This window comes from Parasteatoda tepidariorum, chromosome 12 (assembly GCF_982258835.1).
Source record: "Parasteatoda tepidariorum strain Cologne lab strain chromosome 12, Ptep-v5.0, whole genome shotgun sequence".
Lineage (NCBI taxonomy): Eukaryota > Metazoa > Arthropoda > Arachnida > Araneae > Theridiidae > Parasteatoda > Parasteatoda tepidariorum.
In genome coordinates, this window is record NC_141766.1 from 886,521 (window position 1) to 908,196 (window position 21,676).

General features: G+C 29.8%; 1 protein-coding gene across 2 annotated transcripts in view; it reads left to right on the top strand.

Annotated features, from left to right (window-relative positions):
- Positions 1–11,750: 11,750 nt before the first annotated feature.
- Positions 11,751–21,676, top strand: part of LOC122272702 (uncharacterized) — a 37,485-nt gene continuing 27,559 nt past the window's right edge. For both annotated transcript variants that reach the window (XM_087156121.1, XM_087156123.1), the window contains exon 1: positions 11,751–13,470. The gene's annotated coding sequence lies outside the window, so the exon portion shown is untranslated. The remainder of the gene's footprint in view (positions 13,471–21,676) is intronic.

Genomic DNA, 21,676 nt, shown 5'->3' on the forward strand with positions numbered 1-21,676 from the left:
TATCATGTGCTTTCCAATCTTAAAGTTTATATTATTGATACTTTAGTATATACTCTTAGAATAACAGAACCTTCAGAATAACACCAAATGAGCGAGTGGCGCCAATTTCGGTGTATCATCTGGCAACCCCCTTGGACAAAAATCTGACGGCAGCGCATGCGCTCTTGGATATTGTCATCACTCTTTTCAATACAGGCACTCTACCCTTAACCTCCCTTAACATCCTCTTGAAGATTTTGAACTAATCTTCCTCTTCTTTCGTGTGGAGTTGAATGCAATGACGTCACATGTCGTTATCGAGTGTCGTCCGTTCAGGAGTGGGGAAACTCGTACTCTCGATAGTTGGATTGGAATTGATATTGTATCTTGCTGTTTTTATAGTTTTTAATGCGTATTTTTCCACGGTTGGCAACAAGCTCGTAAACTAGCAACGTGATATCAATTATTCGCTTAGTCTTCGTATATTTAAAAAAAAAAAAAAATTCAAGGATGTCTTAAGTCGAAACGGAAGTATGGATCAATTTCAACAAATCATGTAACAATGACTTTAGCAAAACTTAATTGCGGAGAGCTAAGTCTGCAACTCTTTTTTTCATGCATACAGTAGAGAACCATTTATCTGGTATCCAGATAATCCGGAAAAAAAATTTGCTCGGTTCTCCCGCCATTTTGAACTAAAACGATATGAAAAAAAAAGCGGAAACTGGACTAATCCTTGAAGTTGAGTAGAGGAAAATGTGAGGAAGGGAAGAATTTTTTTCCCCGTTTACCCAGAGAAACGTCATTTCTTCCGCGACCTTGAAGATTTTAGATCTTTATTCTCTTTTAGGTCATTAAACTCAAAGGAGTGGCATGATGATTTCGTTTGCTGTTTGATTTACGAGGGGGTGGGGAAAATGCATTGCACATGCATATCAGAGAACAGAAGATGAAAGAGAAAAATATATTTATCTATTTGACATCGATTAATAAAAATAAAATGTTTTTCTTTTGAATAAATTCTGATTCCTTGGAAGTGCGGTATCATTCGCAAGTTTTTCTTGATGTGGAATCACACCTGCTTTAATTAAAAATCGCGTTTTTATTTAAAAAAAAAAAAAAGGAGAATTGTTTATTAATTTAAGCATACAATTATTTTATGAAGCAGATTGCAGTTTCGTTTTTCTGATTCCACTACGTTTTTTTTTTTTTTTTTTTCATGATAAATTTTGCACTCAATAAAATTATTTGTATTACCAAATTTTTTCATTAGTTTTTTTTTTTTTTTTTTAAGTCCGTTGATCTTGCCTTGTTCTAGGTTTTAATATTTATGCTAGTGCCGTTTTTTAACTATCGTTTCGGTTCGATAATTTTCAAGTGTTGTTTTTATTTAGATTAATAGGTTTTCCTTTTATTTTCGCCCCCCCCCATGAAATACACTGGTTATCATAAATTAAGGAAAATTCACAAAAATCGCGATAACTCAAGAAATTACACATGGAATTTTATGAAACTTACCCACAATATACAACACATAGTAAGGTATTAAACAACATAAAAAGAAATTATCAGGCATTAATAGTAGTATAGAAATTAGCACATGTATAAAATAAACAAATTGGAAGTATCGGTTTGCAATAGAAAAAGTACCTTTAATATGGAATATGATTGCCTCTAGAAGCAATACAGCACAAACAGCGATGTGTGATGCTTTCAATTATGCGGTCTATCAGTTCAATAGGAAGTGAGAGCCATTGCTCTTGTAAAGCAGTTGCAAGCGTGGCAAGGGTCTGAGGGGGCGGATTGATGGCAGATACACGCCTCCCTAGAGCATCCCAAACGTGCTCGATAGGATTCAAGTCCGGGGATCGAGCTGGCCACTCCATGCGAGTAATTGTTTCCTGTTGAAGATAATCATCAACAATGCGAGCTCTGTGTGGTCTTGCATTATCGTCCTGTAACAGGAAGCAATCACCAATTGCCCCGGCATATGGGCGCACATAAGCATCAAGGATGTTGTCTCGATAAACCTGAGCATTCACGGTTCCCCTTGGAAAGACATGGAGGTATGTGCGCCCTCCTAAGGATATGCCTCCCCAAACACAGACACTGCCTCTTCCGTATGCATCTCTTTCACGGATGTTTGATGGATGATAACGGGTCCCAGGTTCTCTCCATATCAAATAACGTCTACTGTCACTTTCTAGACTAAATCTGGACTCATCCGTAAAGAGAACAGGCCTCCATTGATCTGACGTCCAGTGGACATGTTGTCGGGCCCACTGCAAACGGTCTCTCCTATGGCGTGATGTGAGCGGCACGCAAATGGCTGGTCGTCTCGCATACAGACCACCTTCGTGGAGCCTTCTGCGCACAGTTGACGTTGACACCAACCTTCCGGTGGCTGCAGCAAGAGAGGATCTAAGATGTGTCGGAGTAGCGGTTCTATTCCTGCGTGCACTTAATGTCAAATATCGGTCATCGGCACTGGTCGTAACAGTTGGCCGTCCTTGACTGAACCTCCTAGATGCCGAATCTGTGGTTTGAAATTGCCTCCAAAGTCTATGAACCACAGATGGACTCACATTTAGCCATCTGGCCACTTCTGATTGACTCTGCCCTGCCTCTAGTCTCCCGATGGCTCTCCATCGTAGTTCTTCAGGCAAATGATGCCTAGAGGTCATTATTACGAATTGGCTATCTCAGATTTTCAATGTCGCAATCACAGTAAAATTTGTGTGCTTTCTCTCAAACTTGGACTTTTATGCTCCAGGCAGATGACGTAAGCCGAGTGCAGCGCCACTAATTTGCATATTGCAATTTTACTCAGCTACTCTTAGTGGACAACATATGCAAATTTTGCACGGTTTGGCTTACTTTTGAAAGAGTTATCGCTATTTTTGTGATTTTTCCTTAATTTATGATAACCAGTGTATATTGCGTTATTTAATCATTGGTTTTGTTTATTAGTTGATTTAGGAATCGTAATTATTTTTTAAACTTGTTTTTCTTGTCTAAACTTGCAAATTTTTTTATTCTTTTAAATTTTATTTTTCTACAATTTTTTTCCTTTTTAGATTTAGGAGTGCTTTTTTTTTTCTCTTACTTTAAAATGTGTTTACATTTTATCCTTGTAATTTGGGTTTGATAAAACATCGATTAACGACACTTTTTTGTCGATCCAGGAAACCGGGAAATTAAGACATCCGGGATAGCGATGGTCCCGAGCATCCCGGATAATTGGTTCTTTATTGTACAGACATTAGTATTTTTATACATTAGTATTGAATTGGTTTTCTATACATAATAATAAAAGCGGCTGTGTGTGTGTGTCTGTAATCACAATATATCGCCCCAGAAGCCTCGCCCAGGCACGAAACTCGGCACATAATTGTGTTTTGACATAATGAAGTATTTTTTTTCTTTTTTAAAAATTTGGATTAGTTATTTAGTTATCAGTCATTTTGTAAGTCTATGCTTTTCGTCTGCTTTTTCGTCTTCAAAGAGCCATATTCAAAAAACTATTAAAAAATGCATATACTTTTCCCCACTCTTATAAATGTATGCTAATGCGAACCTTACAATTGAAATATTAATTTTCGACAACTTAAACCAATGATATACGAAGGAATTAATAATTTAATTGTAAAGTTCGCATTAGTTTACATTTATTAAAGTGGAGAAAAGTTTAACTTTTGTATTAAAAATGTGGCAACATATTCGATACGTAAATAGAACGCTTCGCTTTGATATATTTGTCGCTGTTCATAATTGTTATAATAAGTTTTTCTTCTTCTTTCCACGCTCTATTTTTTTTTTTCTTAAGCGAAGACGATAATTTTTGTAGCGATATTGTAGTACTTTGTACAACTAAAAATTCTTTTCACAACACTTTAAAAATATTTACTTTATTTTCTTTATATATACAGAGAACAGTCGGCAAAGAATTCGATTAGGTTGAAAAACATTTTGCTAAAAAGGAACGAATTCCAAAAGAAAAAATAAGCAACTTAAAGAATAAAAATGCTGATGCCAGCCAATTTTTTGAAAGTTAACTTAGAAATAACAAACCAAACGATGTTAAATAACAAACCAAACGATGTTAACAAAATGACGTAGAAAGCGCAACTAGATCAAAATTATACAAGCACAACTAGATCAAATTATAATACCTGAGTGCTTGACGTAACAGATATAGAAATAGAATTTGATACCATAAAAAATTATATAGAAATAGAAATTGATACCATAAAACATTTATTCGTTTTCGTGTTCTTTTCATGTATTTAGCATTTTAGTTTTTTTTTTCCTTAAGCGTTGTAGCTATATAATTTCAAACATCCTCAAGAGCTATAACACATCTGCAGCAGAACCGGATATGAAGACAAAATTGCAGGACAGGAACACTTTAATTGTCCACTAATCTTCAGATTTCCTGCTACGTTTTAAAAAACTTTATTTGTGAAAACCTTCAGCGTGGCGGACAGCTGGCCGCCTTAGGCGGCTAGTTTAAAATAAAATAGTTATTCAATTTGTTTATTTTTTAAAAGTTTTTGTGCATTGTTATTACAGTGTCAAGGGTTTTTGAATAATGTTTTATTAAGGAAATGGTATTTATTTAAAGAGTATCTACCTAATATAGTTTTGTGTTGCTAAATCTGTGTTTAATTATTTTATTTCCATTTAATATTTTTAAACAATTATTGCTCTATTAGTGTGTAAAATTTCTTGCATTCTTATATTTAATAAATTTTTTACTTAAAATTCCTTAGAAGTGCCAAATGTTGCATACCATGCACCTTTTTTTACCCCTCCTGAAATCTCCTGAATTCTTGTTAGGGAAACTCCTGAACGTTAATTTTGCTAGGTTGGCACGTCTGGATTAAGGTTTTATGAAATTTTTGTAGTTATTTTTTCAGCTGCTTTTATTGTAATTTATTGACCAAAACTCTATTATCATAAACATGTCTATAGATAAAAAGTTTGTTATAAAATTTTAAAAAAGAGAGTAAGTATTTCACACTTGTTAGAAATTCCTGTATTACATGTAGCTGTTTCTGATATTTAGATGTGCCCCTTTTCTGCAATTATAGTCTTAATTTTTCCCAAGTAGCATGAATTTGATATGTTGAAGTAGAAAACCATCCAGAATTGAATACAGAGCTTTTAACTTTTAAAATTTCTAGGACTCCTGAATATTATTTTAAAAAATAAATAGTTAATTATACTTTATCTTGAAATTTTATAATGGGGAATCATTTACTTGCTTTTTTTATAAGATAAAATTATATATTATCTGATAAAGATTAAATTGTTTAGATTTGAATTGATTTCTTATTACAGTTTATCTAGTATGATTTTAATTTAATACCTTAGTTTCCTGCATATTATTTGAGGTGGTGTATAATCTACAGGATGATTCACACCCGGCTTATAAATCCATAGATTATATGTCAGTGGTTTGTTTAGCTTGGCATGTAAGCCACAGAAGCTAGTTTCGCACAAAAATACTGTGACCTTTTCTCTCTCTCCTAAAATTCAGCGATGTTTTGTTGAAACGAAAACATTATAAACTCCTTGTTTTTCTTCATTTTATCTAAGTAAAGACTGTTTCTTTAAACAAAAAGTTTATTTAAAATTAAACATGAAAATTTACAAGCAGCTCACTTGCAAAACCAATATAAAGAACAACTGGTAAACGACGCATTCCTACTTCAGAACAGCATCTACTAGAGTTTCTCTTAACACACAATATTAGGCAAGACCTTAGAGGAGATATTAGGGTAGAGAGAGCCAGTCTATTGTTTGGGCTCGGAAAACTTGTTCAAAGATGGGGGTTACCTTTTTGGCGAAAAATTCATAGCTGGCGGTCGCATCGTACAGGAATATTTTTAAGAGTACCTAAGGACTTTTCTGTCTTTTTTTGTATTTTATTTTGCATGCTTTCCCAATTTTATTCATGATTGTAAGAAATAAGTTTTCTAATAAAAATGCATCATAATATGTGCGCTACATTTAATTATTTGCTTTTAATTGCTTAATCATAAAAAGCTAATAACATTAGTTAAGCATGATTTTACCAAACAATGAAATAAAAATAATGATTTTTTGAATCGAAGATACATTTGAAAGTATGTAAAATATAAAGAAACAATTGCAAATGATTATATGTATTAATTATTTTTGTCAAAAGCTCATAATAGATAAGAATCTTTGTCCATTAAATGAATCCGCAGTAAAATGCTTAGAGCATAACACACTATTATTGGATGCTGTGAATTCTTCTCTGTGGACATTTACTTTCCATACTTTTCGTTTTATCTCATCTTTAGGAAATCCACGTCAGTTAGCTATTAATACTGGGTGGTTTTAAAATTATTATTATACAAATAAAATAATAAAGAAACTTGCTGAAAAATACGTAAAATGTCTTTTAAAATTAAATTAAAGTATTAACTGAAATGATTTGAAAAAATCTCACAATACACTACACATTTAGTATCTGATTTTTAAAATGCAGAATATGTGTGAATAAAAAATTAGAAATTTTATATTTGAGTTAAATAATTATGTAAATTGTTACTAAAAAACAAAGTAATTTAAAAGAAAATGTGTAGCTTCTATTAGTACAACGAAGAATTATTAATTCAGGTTCAGATCGATGGGTCAGCTTGTCCGTGAAGTAAAGGCGGAGGATATGCAGTGCTAACCACATTATCACTCTTATGACTGTTGATCATTAAATTGTGCTAACTTAACCTTCATGACTTTCAGGCACTCAACGGGCTATTGTGGGAATGCTTTGCTTTAATAATTGTTAATAATTTACTTATCTTCTATTTTTTCTTAATTTTTATTATAAAAATATTTAGTTAAATTTTTAAAACATATTTCCCTAACATTTATACATACTTTACAATGAAAGCCTTTTATAATTAATTTTAATCGATGCATAATTTTTCTTATTTAGATTACGTATAATAATTTAAAAAAATTTAACAGGGCAACTGAAATGGCAATTTTAAATTTTTTTATTAATATATACAGGTGGTTATCAAAATAATGGAAACACCCTAGATTATGAAGGTGTTCTGCTGTAAATGTTTTCTTTATGAAGGTATCTCCTAACTGCAATTGTTGACACTGGAGAATCCAGACGCTGATTGAGCTCTGCGGTCACTTTGGCTGCAGTTGTTTTCATTTTAGACATTACAATCCGCTTCACTACCCGTCGGTCTCTTTCTCCTTCCGTTCACTATTTTGCTTTGCTGAGCTTGTCTTTCCGCGCTGTGTGTATGCTGTCATGACTTTAGACACCGTACCTCTAGAAACGCCTAATAGGTGGGATGTTTCGGTCACTGTTGCTCCAACTAGTCGGCCTCCTACAATTTGGCGACTCTGAAAATCTGTGAGGTCTGACATTTTACGCTTCTGACAGAAAATCAAAACGTAGACAACTCTGCTAAAGCTCTCTCATACCACCTAATATATTTACTTTTTATATTAAAAAAAACTGATATGTGAGATTATATTTTAATGCTTATGAAGCGAATTCTCAAATGTCGCTTTTATTCACAAGTGTTTCCATTATTTTGATAACCACCAGTGGCGTAGCAAGGGGGGGGCATCATGCCCCGGGCGCTACACACAAAGGGGCGCCAAATGGTCAGCAAAACAAAAAAAATTATTGGATAATTTTTATTTTTATTATAATTTATTTCCGGAAAATATATTTTAAATTTAGTGCCGGTGAAATATAATAAATGTTAATTCGTAAATAAAAAGGAACACTAATCAAACTGTAATAATATATTCATAATAGAAATGACACGTCTTTTCCACTGGGCTGACTCGACCTGTGCCTGTCAGCACTTCCTTATGGCATCTACGCTGTGTGGTTACATATATTATCTCCAAATATTTGCAGTGTACAAAGTACAAACATCAGTGCACAAAGTGTTTGTACAGTGTACAAAGTACAAACATTCTTTCTTTCAGAACACTATTTATTTTTGTTTCTATAAACGCAATGTAGCTTACGCTTGTTATTTTAAAACGATAACAATAGCACTCTAATGTACTTATATGTACAGTCACGGAAAAAAGTATCCTGAAAATAACAACTAAAAGATTGTCTATTTTTTAATATAGATACTTCTCAGACACACAACAAATACAGCGTTTTGCTGTTTCTAGGAAAGGACAAAAGCGCCGTATTTGTTGTGTACCTGAGAATTATCTGTTTCAAAAAATAAATGATTCTTTATTTGTTACTTTCCGGATACTTTTTTCCGTGACTGTACATATCCGTGACACTTGCGATAGGTTGTGGAATTCCGCTACAAGTTAGGTAAATACCCGAAATATTAACGTTTAAGTTATTTTGTGCCTGTATTTTTCAGTTTTGCGTCATTGTCATCGCGCTCTGCTTAGAATAAAAATGAAATGTTATTAAATGTTGTAAGTTTAATGTTAGCATAAATTATAGTGTATATTTCACTGTGTTGCTACCTTTCAAGTTCAAGGCATTCTTGGTTAGTAATAAAACAAATAAGATTACTTACTACATCTACTCGACGATTCTATTATTCAGTGAATAAGGTATGAAAAAATTTGAAATGATCAACTTTGATGATATTATTGATAAATTTGCTTCATCAAAAGCGGAAAATTTATACATAGTAATTAGTTTTATTAATGCATTATAATCATATTATTAAATATATGTATCTCCTTAGAGATAATAAATATTTACTTTTTTATTGTTTTAAAACTGCGTGTTTTTAAAATATTTCTTTATAAATATGTAAAATAAATAATAGGTATCTTTTGAACTAATTCTAGATGATCATATACATTTCAAAATCTAGTCTTGTTTTCTCAACTACATTTTTTGTCTCAAATTTAATGCCTAGCTAGAGCCTATGACTTTATTTATTTATTACTTTGCGAGTATATTTTACTTATATTAGATGGTTTTCAAATGGGGGGGGGGTGCTAAAAAGGTATTGTGCCCCGGGCGCGAGTTAAGCTCGCTACGGCACTGTACCACCTGTATATATACATACACTGGTATGCAATTCATCTTTTACATAACTTTTTTATGGTTTTAGTGTTATTCATAATTTTTCTGATAATAACAAAATATTTTGTTTTATTTTTAAAATGAATATTAATATTTTTACATGCTGCACAATTTGGAATTCTAGTTTGCCTGCCATGCGATAATAATTTATTTCAACCAATGCATACAATTAAAATTTTAGTGAGTTAACATAATATAATAGAATAATTTAAATTAAAATAACAAATTTTGGTTTCGTTATTTGTCACTTTATTTTATTTAAAAAAAAGTATTACGAAACTCCATATAAGAACATACTATCTACCTGTTGTTTGAAATATTGATAGTTTTCGACTTAATTAACATTTTATATTAAAAAAATTAATTAATGTTAAAAAAAAAAGAATTATTCACTTTTTATTTCTAGAAATCAAAATAAAATGCACATAATAATAATAAATAGCTACTCGTTTGACAATCCTATAACAATTATTTAATAATAGGGCCTATTATTAATAATATAACCTATAATAACCTAGTTAATATTTTCCTGAACAATAAATGTACAGTAATAAATATAGAACTTCCTACATAAATATGAATATCCAAACAATTTTTCCTATATAATAAAAAAAGTGTTCTTCGACTTATAAATTTTATTTAAAAACGTAATTTTTAAAAAAAAATTTTATTTTTGATCAAAAAAATTATTTTTTACATGAAATGTACTTTCATATCTTCTTAAGTCTGTTCAACTAAAATATGCACTTAAATTTGCTTGAAATTATTTAAAAAAAATTATTTTAACTCAATCATTATAAGTTACAGAGCGAAAATAAAATGCGATTTGTTTGTAAACATTGGCGTGAAAAAAATGCGCCCAAATCCGATGCGCGTGCTCATCAAAAAAGGAGTAAAAATATCAGAATATTTATATCAATATGAAATTTAATTGTAATGGAAATGCCGATAAATGTTAACTACATTATAATCTATCAATTTATATAAAAAAATAATAGCTATTTTGCTAGTTAAAAACCAATTAAATTCATTTCATAACCTGACGTGCTAACATAAAAATTGCAAATAAATGTTTATAAGTGAATATAAAAGAATAAAAATGTTATTTGTGAAATGCGAAATGACCTCCTTTAATGAATTTTTCGTCACACTCGTATCTACAGCACTGTACTACCATTATTTTAAGATTTTATAGTTCAAAACGCAGCTCATCAATCCACCTCCATAGTAAAAGACTGGGGATAGGGTTTACTGGAGGAAAAGTTGTCCAGGAATCACGTGACGATGTTCTTAGCAACGAGGGATGGGGGACTGGTTCTCTCTACCTAAATTACTCCTCTAAGGGCAAGACTAGCAACCCCCCCCCCCTAAAACAGCATGTTATATCAGTTTGTGAGGTCACTCACCTTGTGTTTAAATTTCCTCAATGATGTACTTTGTTTACAAACATATATGCCTGAAGTAAATATTTTGGAAGATACTCTCAGTCCAAATATACAAAGTCAAAAATATTCAATTTAAAACTGAAATTGTCACTGCCAATTCCCCCATTATTTTTTCTTAATATATATTCAAAAATAAGTGTTGGCAATTTTTTTTTTCTCTAAACAATACTTTAGTCAGCTATGTTCAATTTTCCTGGCACATAGAGTAATTTAGACTTCTCCTTTGCTAAATAATATCTGGTATCGATATGTCTTGTTCTCTGACTTTCAACTATATTTTTGAAATAACAAATTATACTTTGATTATCACATAAAAGCTACGGAATGTCAAGCCAAACAATTTCTTTTAAAAGTTTCATATAAGGCTGTATATTCTGCTTCCATACTAGATGAATCAGTTGCAAGCTTTTGGAACATCACCTGTAAGTACAATGTAACCACTTCTACATATACAATTTATTACCATTCACAATCAATTTTACCAGCTGCCTAATTGAAACTTACACAAGTAGATAAATCCGTAACATAATCAGAGGTTCTTTGGATATAGTGAAACACTTGACAAAAGTTGATGGATTATTACAGAATTGGGATAAAAAATTCCTGACCTACATTGTATCATGTCTAGATTGAGAAGAAAAAGAATAACAAACAAGTTTCTTTGTGGAATATTTGCAAAAATAATTTCATGCTCTGTAACACCAGGATTTATTGGTACAGAATATTGGCCATTTGGCATAACACTAAATATCTTTTTCATTTGTTTAATATAACCCTTTTTGATGCACAATTTAATTTTCATTCTTAGGCTCAGATTCAGCACCAAAACATTTAGATAGTTGTCCCTTATCTTTTACCTCTAATTTTGATTTTATCAAACTTGTTGCTTCTTCCATAAATGATTTATTTGAAGCAAAAATTGCTAAATCATTCACATACACTAAAATATTTCATTTATATACAATTACAATTTGATAGATTTTCAAATCCTAATTTAATCAAACTATTGTTTTATTCAGAATACCATTCCCTACCTGTTTGAAGTTTTATTATGTAGACAGTTGGAGATAAATTTCTTATTTTAGATTTGCATATAAATAAGCACATTTTATGTCTTTAATGATGACAAATCCAACCTTTAGTTACAATTAATTTAACTGCAAATTATCTTACAACAGGTAAAAATGTATTAAAAGTAATTTGTCTAATACCTTTTGTTACTAATCTATGTACCCATTTATTTCCTAAAACATTTCTGGATTTTACAGTTGAATTCCATGGTTTTGTGCCAAAGCTCATTTTTTGGAAGTGTTCAGGATTCAATAAAATAACTTGGGATTTAAATATTTTCTAAGTGGTGCGTCACTATCAGATATTTACCCATCATCAATTGAGCTATCACCAGGGTATCCACGCAACTAGAAAGTCATGGTTCTCGGTATTGCACAAAATGTGTCATGATTTGAGCTTTTTTTTAAAAAAAAATAATGGAAAGTTATAGAAAAATCGTTAGGTCGTCAAAAAATCTTAATTTTTAAAATGGTATTACTCCCCCTCCTATTTCATGAGGTTTGGTTGTTCTGAATATTTGAATTTGTGTCAAAAACTCCACTCACACACAGTCATATTTTATTAGAATATAAAATGATTTTGTCATGCTCTTTAAAAATTATGGTGTTCTTTCAAAAAATTGAAAGAAAGAACATCATTTCTTGAGCGAATTATCTTTGAAACTACTCTAATTTCAGAAATTTATTTATTTTATCAATTTAAAATTCTAGCTGAAGCAAGCCAATCATTGGCATTTTTTTTAAAAAATTCCGAAATGAGAACAGAAAAATCATTAGTATTTCTTTCCTTTCGGATGAACAAGAAAAGTATCTTTAATTCTGCAGAAAAAAATTCTTTGCTTTTGTATTTTTTTCAGTGATTTTATTGCTTCAACTCTCACTTTACTCTGCTTTTTAAATTTAAAATCTATAAATATGAAAATGCAGAGTATAACAGTTTTCGTTATACTTATAATTTAAATTAATGTTATTATAATGCATTTTTAAATTTGTTGTGTTTCTTTTTTTGTCGAAGAAAATAGTAACTTTGTTAAGTCGTGAAAAATTCTTGGAATTAGTCATGGATTTAAAAATCTAATATGTAGCAGATACCCTGTATCACTCTCAAATTGAGTTTCACTATCTTTAGGTCACATATCTAACCTAACAGTAGATTTTACTACCTATACAACTTTTTTTTAAATTAGATTTCTCTGGAATTATTCAACCAATTTGTTCAAATTTCGTATTTTGCCATATAAAACTACATGCTTTAAAATGATGTAAAAACTCTGTACCTTACAATGCAAAATTTTTCGGCAATTAAATAAAATAATAATAAATAAATACTTACTAAAAGTTGTTTTTTGCAAGGAATTATCTTTGGATAAACAGATTTTATAGTCCTGTGCAAAATATTTTCGATTCGCTTAAAAACTTTTCTAGATATGGCGAAATATGCAACAAGTAAAATTAACATTATGTGGTCCAAATTTTGGATGACTTTCCTAACCAAACTATGGGAACCATTACCCAAATTGCAGCTACTGAGCCTGGATGGCTCAGGGGATAGAGCGTTTGCCTTCCAATGAGGTGAACCGGGTTGCACTCACGGAAATGCTCACGGTTTTGTCATTCTTGGCGAAAACTTTTACGTCAAACCTGTTTTGTCGCCAAATCGCTTTTGCGGTGCGTTTGTAAACAAGGGATAAAATTGTTATCATTTAATGTGCAATGGCGACTACTTGTTTATATAAATCGGATGTTCTTGCAAAATTGTTGGTGCAATTATCGACGAAAAAAATCGACAGAATCAGAAATCGTATTTAGAACGGCAATTGAAAGAGAAGACGAAGTAGAAGAATTTAAAACATGTCTGTCTCAGGCAACAAACACGTGCTACGATTAAAAGGTAATTATTTTACATGCTATCTTTTTATTCAATATGTCAGGGGTGGCGAACCTTCATGCACCAACGTGCCATTTTTTCTAAAATATATTTTAGTGAAGTCATAGACGTGCCGACATATAGTTTCAACTTCGTGATTATTGGGTAAATAATAATACTAAATACTATCAACTCAAAACTCTTTATTTACTACGAAAAAATGCAATTCTCAACTTTTGCAATGTCTCAGTTATACGCGTAATTCAACTTAAAGTAACATCAGTGTGACTTCTGTTGTTGCAGATTAGATGACAAATAACTTATATTAGGGTTATAAGATGTTAGTTTAAGCAGAACTGTTAATTTTGTTTGCTAGTTATTTATTGTTCGCTTGCTTTTTTTATGGCTATTAATTGCTTTTTTTGGCATTAATTGTTCTCTTTTTTGTGAATTTTAATTGAATTGTTAATATGCTTCATAGTAAACTTTGTGATCAGTGGCGTGCCCAAAATATTGTGTCGCGTGCCATAAGTGGCACGCGTGCCACTGGTTCGCCATCCCTGATGTAGGGCATACCGGGCAGTGGCGCTTAACTAGACCTAGTATATGTTTCGGACATTTACCAAAGGGACAATGTGATTGTCAACATTCGCCGACGGAAGTGAACAACCACCTATTTCGGTTATTCACCGTCACATAACCATTAAAAAATGATAGTGACTCTTTAACATCATTTTTTATTTAATACGAAACACGGATATAGTTTGTTTCAAACTTATTAAAATATTTATGATTTTTTGTTCTAAAATTAATACGGAAAACAGAATTGAGATTTGCAGTTATATTTTTGTTCGAAGCTAAAATTTAACTGTTAAAATTCAATTGTGTGTCCCATAGTGTGTGATAATAGCCTTATAGTTTGTGATAATTGTATAATAGATTAGGCCGTCTAAGTGGTGACTTACTTCGACAGCTATCTTTTAACCCTTTGCCTACGGCGCTTAGTATGATGAAGCCCTCCATTGTGGTCCACCTGTTATGCCAGCAAAAGGTTAAGTACCTCTTTACCACTAACACATGGTTTGCGAAATAGTTCTTGAGAAGTTCTAAACAATTTACGTCTTTCTTATACACACTGCCTGTCTAAAAGTAACATCCACCAAATGAGTGGATCTGGCATTCTGGGGCCCTATTACCAGCTTCACGGAATCTAATTCCGATCGAAATGAAGCTCTCGTGACGTCATAAATCCGTGAATGTCAGTTAAGTCGTATTACGAGCTCTTGATTCCGCTCGGAACTAAATTCCGATGCGAAATTATTACGAATCCCATTCCGGCAGGTTTAAGAATAAGCGAAATCTAGATTCCGATAAGAGTTTGTTTATTTCAGTGAACAAAATGGCGCTGTTTTCCGTCATACAGCCAGCTATTGCTGAAGAGAGTGATCGAAACACTATTAAGAGAAAGATCTATCGGCTTAAAAGATTTTGGGTATTCCAATATCCCGACAACAAAATTTCGAAGTTAATTTAGATTGGAAATTAATTTTTTTTTTAAATGGTGTTACTCATAGGCGAAATTTTAGTGGAAATGAATAGTATCGGATTGTGGAAATTAATAACAAAAGCTACATAAAAAAAAAAATGTACAAAAAACAATAGAATCTTAGCTAAAAAAAGGAATTACCAAAGTTAGCTATTAGAATTTCCTATATTGTTTGAAATATGCATGTGTTATCCTTCAACTATCTTATGGTACTTTAAGATGGATGCAAGTTAACATGTCTTATATAATAGTGATTTGGTATTTAATATTTATAGTGGTAATTACGCCAGATATGCCGGTAAGGCTTTTTTTATTTTAATCTGGATTGTTTTCTAGGTATTCCACAATCATTGTTTGCAGGCGAATATTAATTTTTGTACGTGAAGCCAATTGAAAATACTACGTTGTAATTTCACTCTACACTGCTCTCTGTAGTTCAAATAAACACAAACTTGGCTTTTAGAACACAAAATTGGGTATAATATGAAAAAAACACAACTACTTCGATTTAGTAGGAACAACATATGACGCAATGCTAAACGAATGGAATTTAGTTGTTGTTTATTTAGTTATTGTTATTAGTAGTTGTTGTTATTTGTTTTAGTTGTTGTTGTTTATTTAGTTGTATTTAGTTTCAATAACTTTTCTTTATAATGCAGTAAAATCTGGCGAGCAGCTATTTAATCGATCGAACACTTCGTTTGTTTATTTGTGGCCTGAAGTTAGGCTCGCAGAAAATGCCGTTCATGGGTTAAATTTAGTAGGAACAACACAACCTGTGACGTAGGCTATATTATACCCAATAACAATACAATATTAATGATCTTCTCCGTCACAAATATTTCAATCGATTTGATCCCATCGGGGCCGGATTAAGACCTCTTGAGGCCCTAAGCAATGAAAATATTTTGGTGCCCTCCCTTCTCTAACAATAAAAAATATATCTAGTACTAAATCACGTTTTAATTCAAAATATAAAATTAAATTTTTTTTGTAAAAAAAAATTATTTATTCAAATTGAATCAAATTTTTTTTTTTTTAAATAATATAATCAATTGAAAACTTTTCAATTATTATTAAAAAAATAACTTATGTTTGTGTGTATGTGCAAAAAAGCAAACACTTTGAATAACTTATGATCGAAAGTTTGAACTTTTATTTACTAAGTCTCAAAATATTTTAAATTAGAAAAACAGACGCGTACTTTTTCTAGAAAAAGCATACCTTTTTTTTTCGTCAATTGATTCGAATTCTTGACTCTCGAAACAAAAGACCATATCTCGAGAATTTTTCAAACGAACTAAAAAATTTTAGCACACAATAATAAAATTCATTTACCTAAAAATAGTTCCTTGTCAAAAATAATTTGTAAGAAGTATTAATCATTTTATATTATTTTATTTATTAAGAGAATAATCGAAAGAACTTTAAATTGAAAATTTAACAAATGTCATTTTAAATGACAAAATAAAAAATTTAATTTGTACTAAATCAATTAAATAAACTTGAACCTTTCAATTTTAAAAAAACTGTATATTTAACATTTAATTTCTCAAGAACTTTTCGACAGATTTTGTATTTTACTATTTAAATTAATATTATTTAAATTAATATTATTTAAAATTATGTAATAATTTGTTTTTGGTTAATGAATTTTATTATTAAGTGCAAAAATTTTTCAATTCGTTTCAAAAGTTCTCGAGACATGGCGAAATGCATGAAAACTGCAATTAAATAAAGGAGCCCAAACTTTCAACCTAAAAAAACTTTTGGGATCTTAATTTCCATGTTGTGAATACCATCCATATTTTGAGAGACAAATATCCAAATTCAACAACATATACATATGTAGGTAGAGGAAGCACGTTTGCCCGATTTCATAACTTAAAAAAATATCTTTTGCACCAACTAATTAGCATATTTTAAGTTTGGCTCTCAAACCATTTAGATTGAGATCTAGTAAGTTAAAATCCGATCATTAAATCAAGAGTTATTCAGGTTTTTTACTTTTTTTATTTTATGCACTGTATATAATAACACATAACTTTTACAAATAATAATGCTTTTCATTATTCCTTTTTCCTTATTAAACCTAATATATTAATAATGATAGGAAGAGAAATGAAGGGAAAAAATAGTGATGAGTAATTTTATAAATGCAACAATTATCTTAAATGATCCCATAAAATTTGAATTAAAAATCAGAAATGAACTTATTTCATAATAACAACTCACTCTAGATTGCATCTGTGGAAAACAGAACTAATTATCTAATAGAATTATTACTATTTTGTTTAATATTTTGGACATTCTCGTAGTTAGTTTACCTGTCAAAGTCAAAGGTACAGAAGAGCTTAAGAGCAATAAATAACTATCAATTAAATCTTAATTTGACTAGTAAAAAAATGACCTTTCAGAAAAAATGATAGAAATCACTTAAAACTACTGCATAAGTGATAGCAATAACTTTGGTCTGAAAAAGCTGTTACAGTGAATAAAAACTTTGTCCTCAATAAGCAAATAAATGCATAAACAAAATACTTTAAATAATTATAAATTCAATGATCAGATTTTCATTTACAAATTCGGAACATTCGTGTTTTTATAATACAAAACAAAAACATAAATATGGCAACAATGAATATAATATAAAAACTAAACTTAAATAATAATCAGTAGAAAATAACAAACCATCATTTTTTTAAATTTATTCACTTTTTTTGTGTTACGACAATTTTTATTCCTGTAAGCATACGCGTACATAATACCACATTAGTTTTATAGAAAATAATTTTAGGTTTGGAAAAATATAATCCTTAGAAACATAAGCAGAAGTATTGTATGTAATTTTATTAAACCAACATTTATCTTAAACCTACTAAAATCTATTTTGCCTACAAAAATTTTATGTATTAAATATTTTACATATTCTTTACAACATTTAAAGACAAATTCGTAAAATAAATCGAAGTAAAATGTGTGTATTGTTACCTAAAATTTTTATTTTAAATCGAATAACTATTTTAATTATAACGTCATAGAATGAAATTTATTTCGATAGGATCAATCATTTAAAAAATTTAATTACTTCTTGAAACTTATAATACGGCATCATCCCCTCTTAAAAAATGCGTCACATTGTATTTTTAACAAAAACTTGAAATTTGTTTTTATTACTTTTGAGTATTATTGTGTAATAGAATGCTTAAAATGTAAAAAAAAAGAAAAAAAAAATTATATAATTTTTAATAATTGTAATTTTATTTTTACATTTAAGTTTAATTAATTTTTTATTATTAAAATATAATAATTCTTTAGGAAAATTAAACTCTTCACTTATATTGATTTAGACACAATCAATATTGATCGATAAATAATAATTATTGATAAAATTATTTGAAGGGTTTAGCTACTACCTGAAGCAACATCAGCTTTACACTATTACAGCATGCTTTCAAAAGCAATAATTTAGAATAATGTTTTAGTAGAATAAACTTTTTCTGTGCATTCATGTAGGATTCAGTGCACTCACATTCTGTGCATTCACGTATACACAGGGGTGTGTAAATACGAGATATTAATTACTGATAGTAGCATAAACAATGTTATTGGTTAAAAATTATGTCAATCAAGAAACTTTTCTTTTCCTAGACCTCCCACTTTCTTCAATCTTATAAGTCACCATTTATTTGTATCTCCCCCCCCCCCGCGAAAGGAGGACAATTTGAATTTTCTGAGATATGCACCCTTTTTTCTTTCGAAAAAAAAGAAGGGGGAATGAGTCCCCTATAGGATGCTTAAAGATATCTGAGATGAAAGGATGTTCCCTGTCTGTAGTAAATCAATTGGTTACACTTGTCTTGTCTTTAAAGTGTTTCTTCTCAGAAAATTTAGGTTTGTATTCTAACACATATGTGGGTGACAATCACGGTGGTCCTTTTCAGGAACCTTCGAATTCATGGAATCGAATGCTGGCAATATACAGCTTTTGTTGTTTTACGTCGGGATTGTTTGTTATAGGCAGAAAACAAGATCAGGTTAAATTGAACCACGTTTCCTATAAGTCTGTTACTTATAATAAAATAACAGGGAGCAACAATATTTTTCCCACTCGTTTATGCATAATGACCAATTTTTATTTTAAGAAAAAGTTAAATGGATAATGGAAATACCTTAACTAATTATTTATTTATTTCAATCTGATTTACACACGAGCTGCAAGTAAAAATTAAGCACAACTATTAAATTTTTTTTTAGTGACAGAAATAATATTATTATATTCATAATATTTACATGTTCAGATTATCCTCATAATAAAAGTTGATCAAATTACACACATATATTGCATATATATATATATATATATAATCATTATCATTAGGGATTTTCCTTATTAGTCATTAAACATATTTTAAAATTCAATTAATAAGAATATCTTTCTTAAATTTGCTATTTATTTTTAATTTGAAATTTTCAGTACTTTTCTTATTTCTTAATTATAATTTTTACAAATTTCGTTACAAGATGCACAAAATATAGTTTACTTGCACTAAGCAAAATTCAATGATTGAAAATTTGATTTTATTGCTACTTATTTCTTACATTTGATTTCAAAATTAAATTAGTTTTAATGGGTACTCTTCTTAACGTATTTTTCACCGTCAACGAACATCCGGTTCACATTGAGAATTTACACATTGTGCTCAACTTTTATAACATTTGTATTTATACAAGACTCTAAGGACTAAGGAACCTATAATTCTTTCCATATTCAAAAACTAGCTGCTTGCATTCATATTACGTAGTATATATTTTAAATCTTAAAATCTAATTTCGGTATTCGATATATATAGATAAAAAAAATCATAAGTGATGCGATGTGTGTGATCATATTTTTCGCAAATATAACCTCTCCTCCACAAAGAAATTTCGAAAAATGATACTTAAACACAACTCCTTTTTCTTAATTCAGTGAATAAAAAAAAATTCTTTGACGTAAATTTTTGAAATAAATTTTTGCAACACAACCTTTACGTAATTTGATGACTTCTTTTCCAGTTGCAATGAGAATATAATTACAAATATAGTATAAACAAATATTTTATGTAGTATAAACAAAAACATGCACAACATAAATTTTTTTTTCACATCAAAAATCACATTTTTTACATCATCAAACGATTGCATCAAAATTTTGTAAATCAAATTTTTTTTCATAAAAATATCAAATTGCCGGAGTATTAACTTGCTACAACTGCGAAAAATATTCTGTAAACATGAATCGTAGCAGTATGTTATGGAATCATTGTAATGGATAAATAAATAGAGCTTTTATCGCATAGAAATTTACTTCCTAATTTCATTAGAAGACCGAAAATTTTTGATACAAAACATCTTTAGTTTTTTTTTTTTTTTTTATTATGTGAAATTTCGTACTTAAAAATGGTTGTTATCTACTCTTAAAATGGAAGCTCAAAATAATAAATTTATTATCAATGTTTCACAAAAAAAATTATGTACTGCGAACATTTAGTTAGACTTTGTGGTGCCCCCTTATCCTCTGGTGCCCTAAGCACGTGCTTAGTGTGCTTAATGGCTAATCCGGCCTTGGATCCCATCTTGTATCATTATTGGCCTGTATTTCTGGGAGAGTTTTCATGTCATGAAAAACAATGATCATTTAATGATCTTACTACTCTACCATGTTTTTCAAATATTCGGAAATCATCAATTCTTTTTAACTTTTGATGTCACTTTAAATATTGTCATTCTTTTTCTGTATGTTTATCTCATTTAGTGTGACGTCATATCTGTTTTTCTTTTCTTGCCTTTCTTCTTACTGATAAAGGTGTCACCAAAACGTGTTTTTTCTTTTTAATAAATTTCATTATTTGTGATTTCAAATCGTTTTTTATTCAATTTTAATTATATCACAAAGGATTACTCGCGTTGCTTTATTAATAAACTAATTATTTTGAATTCAATTTTTCACGCTGTTGAGAAATTTAATCATTTTTTTTTATTTACTTTACGTTCTAAAAATCTTTCTTCAAAGGAAACATCGCCTTCATCAAATAGTTCCTTTTGAAGTATCCTTCAACTATTATATCATCCCCTTTTTAAATGTTGAAATAGATTCGGAACTAATGCCGCTATTGAAGGAAATTTCTTCATTTCCTGTGGAAATTCTATACAGACTACTTTTCTTTCTTTTCTTTTTTTTTAATTTAACAAGCTTTAATTCAAATAACACTTTTGTCAAAGAAGGGGATTGAATTCATTTTAAAAGAAAGGCTCAATTACTTAATAAAGTGTGATATTACGTTAAAAAATTCGCAAATCGAAACCGTGAAAAAAAAGTTTTTTCTTCTTAAAAGCATTAAATTTTAATATCTTTGAATGCAAGAAAATATTTTTTAAATTGAAGTATGTCAGAGCTGTTAATAAACTTCTTTATATGGTGGTAAAAGAAATATTTTTATTATACAATTAATTTAGTAAATATTAATTAATTGCGTTATGAAATTTTAGTCTTACATTTGAAAAAAAAAAAATTTCATTATTAAAGTCCTTAAGAAAATTTTTTTTTCTTAAATTACATTTTACATTACTTACTTTTATATTACATTACATAACTTACATTTTAAATTACATTTTAATTTTTTCTTAACTTACATTTTCTTC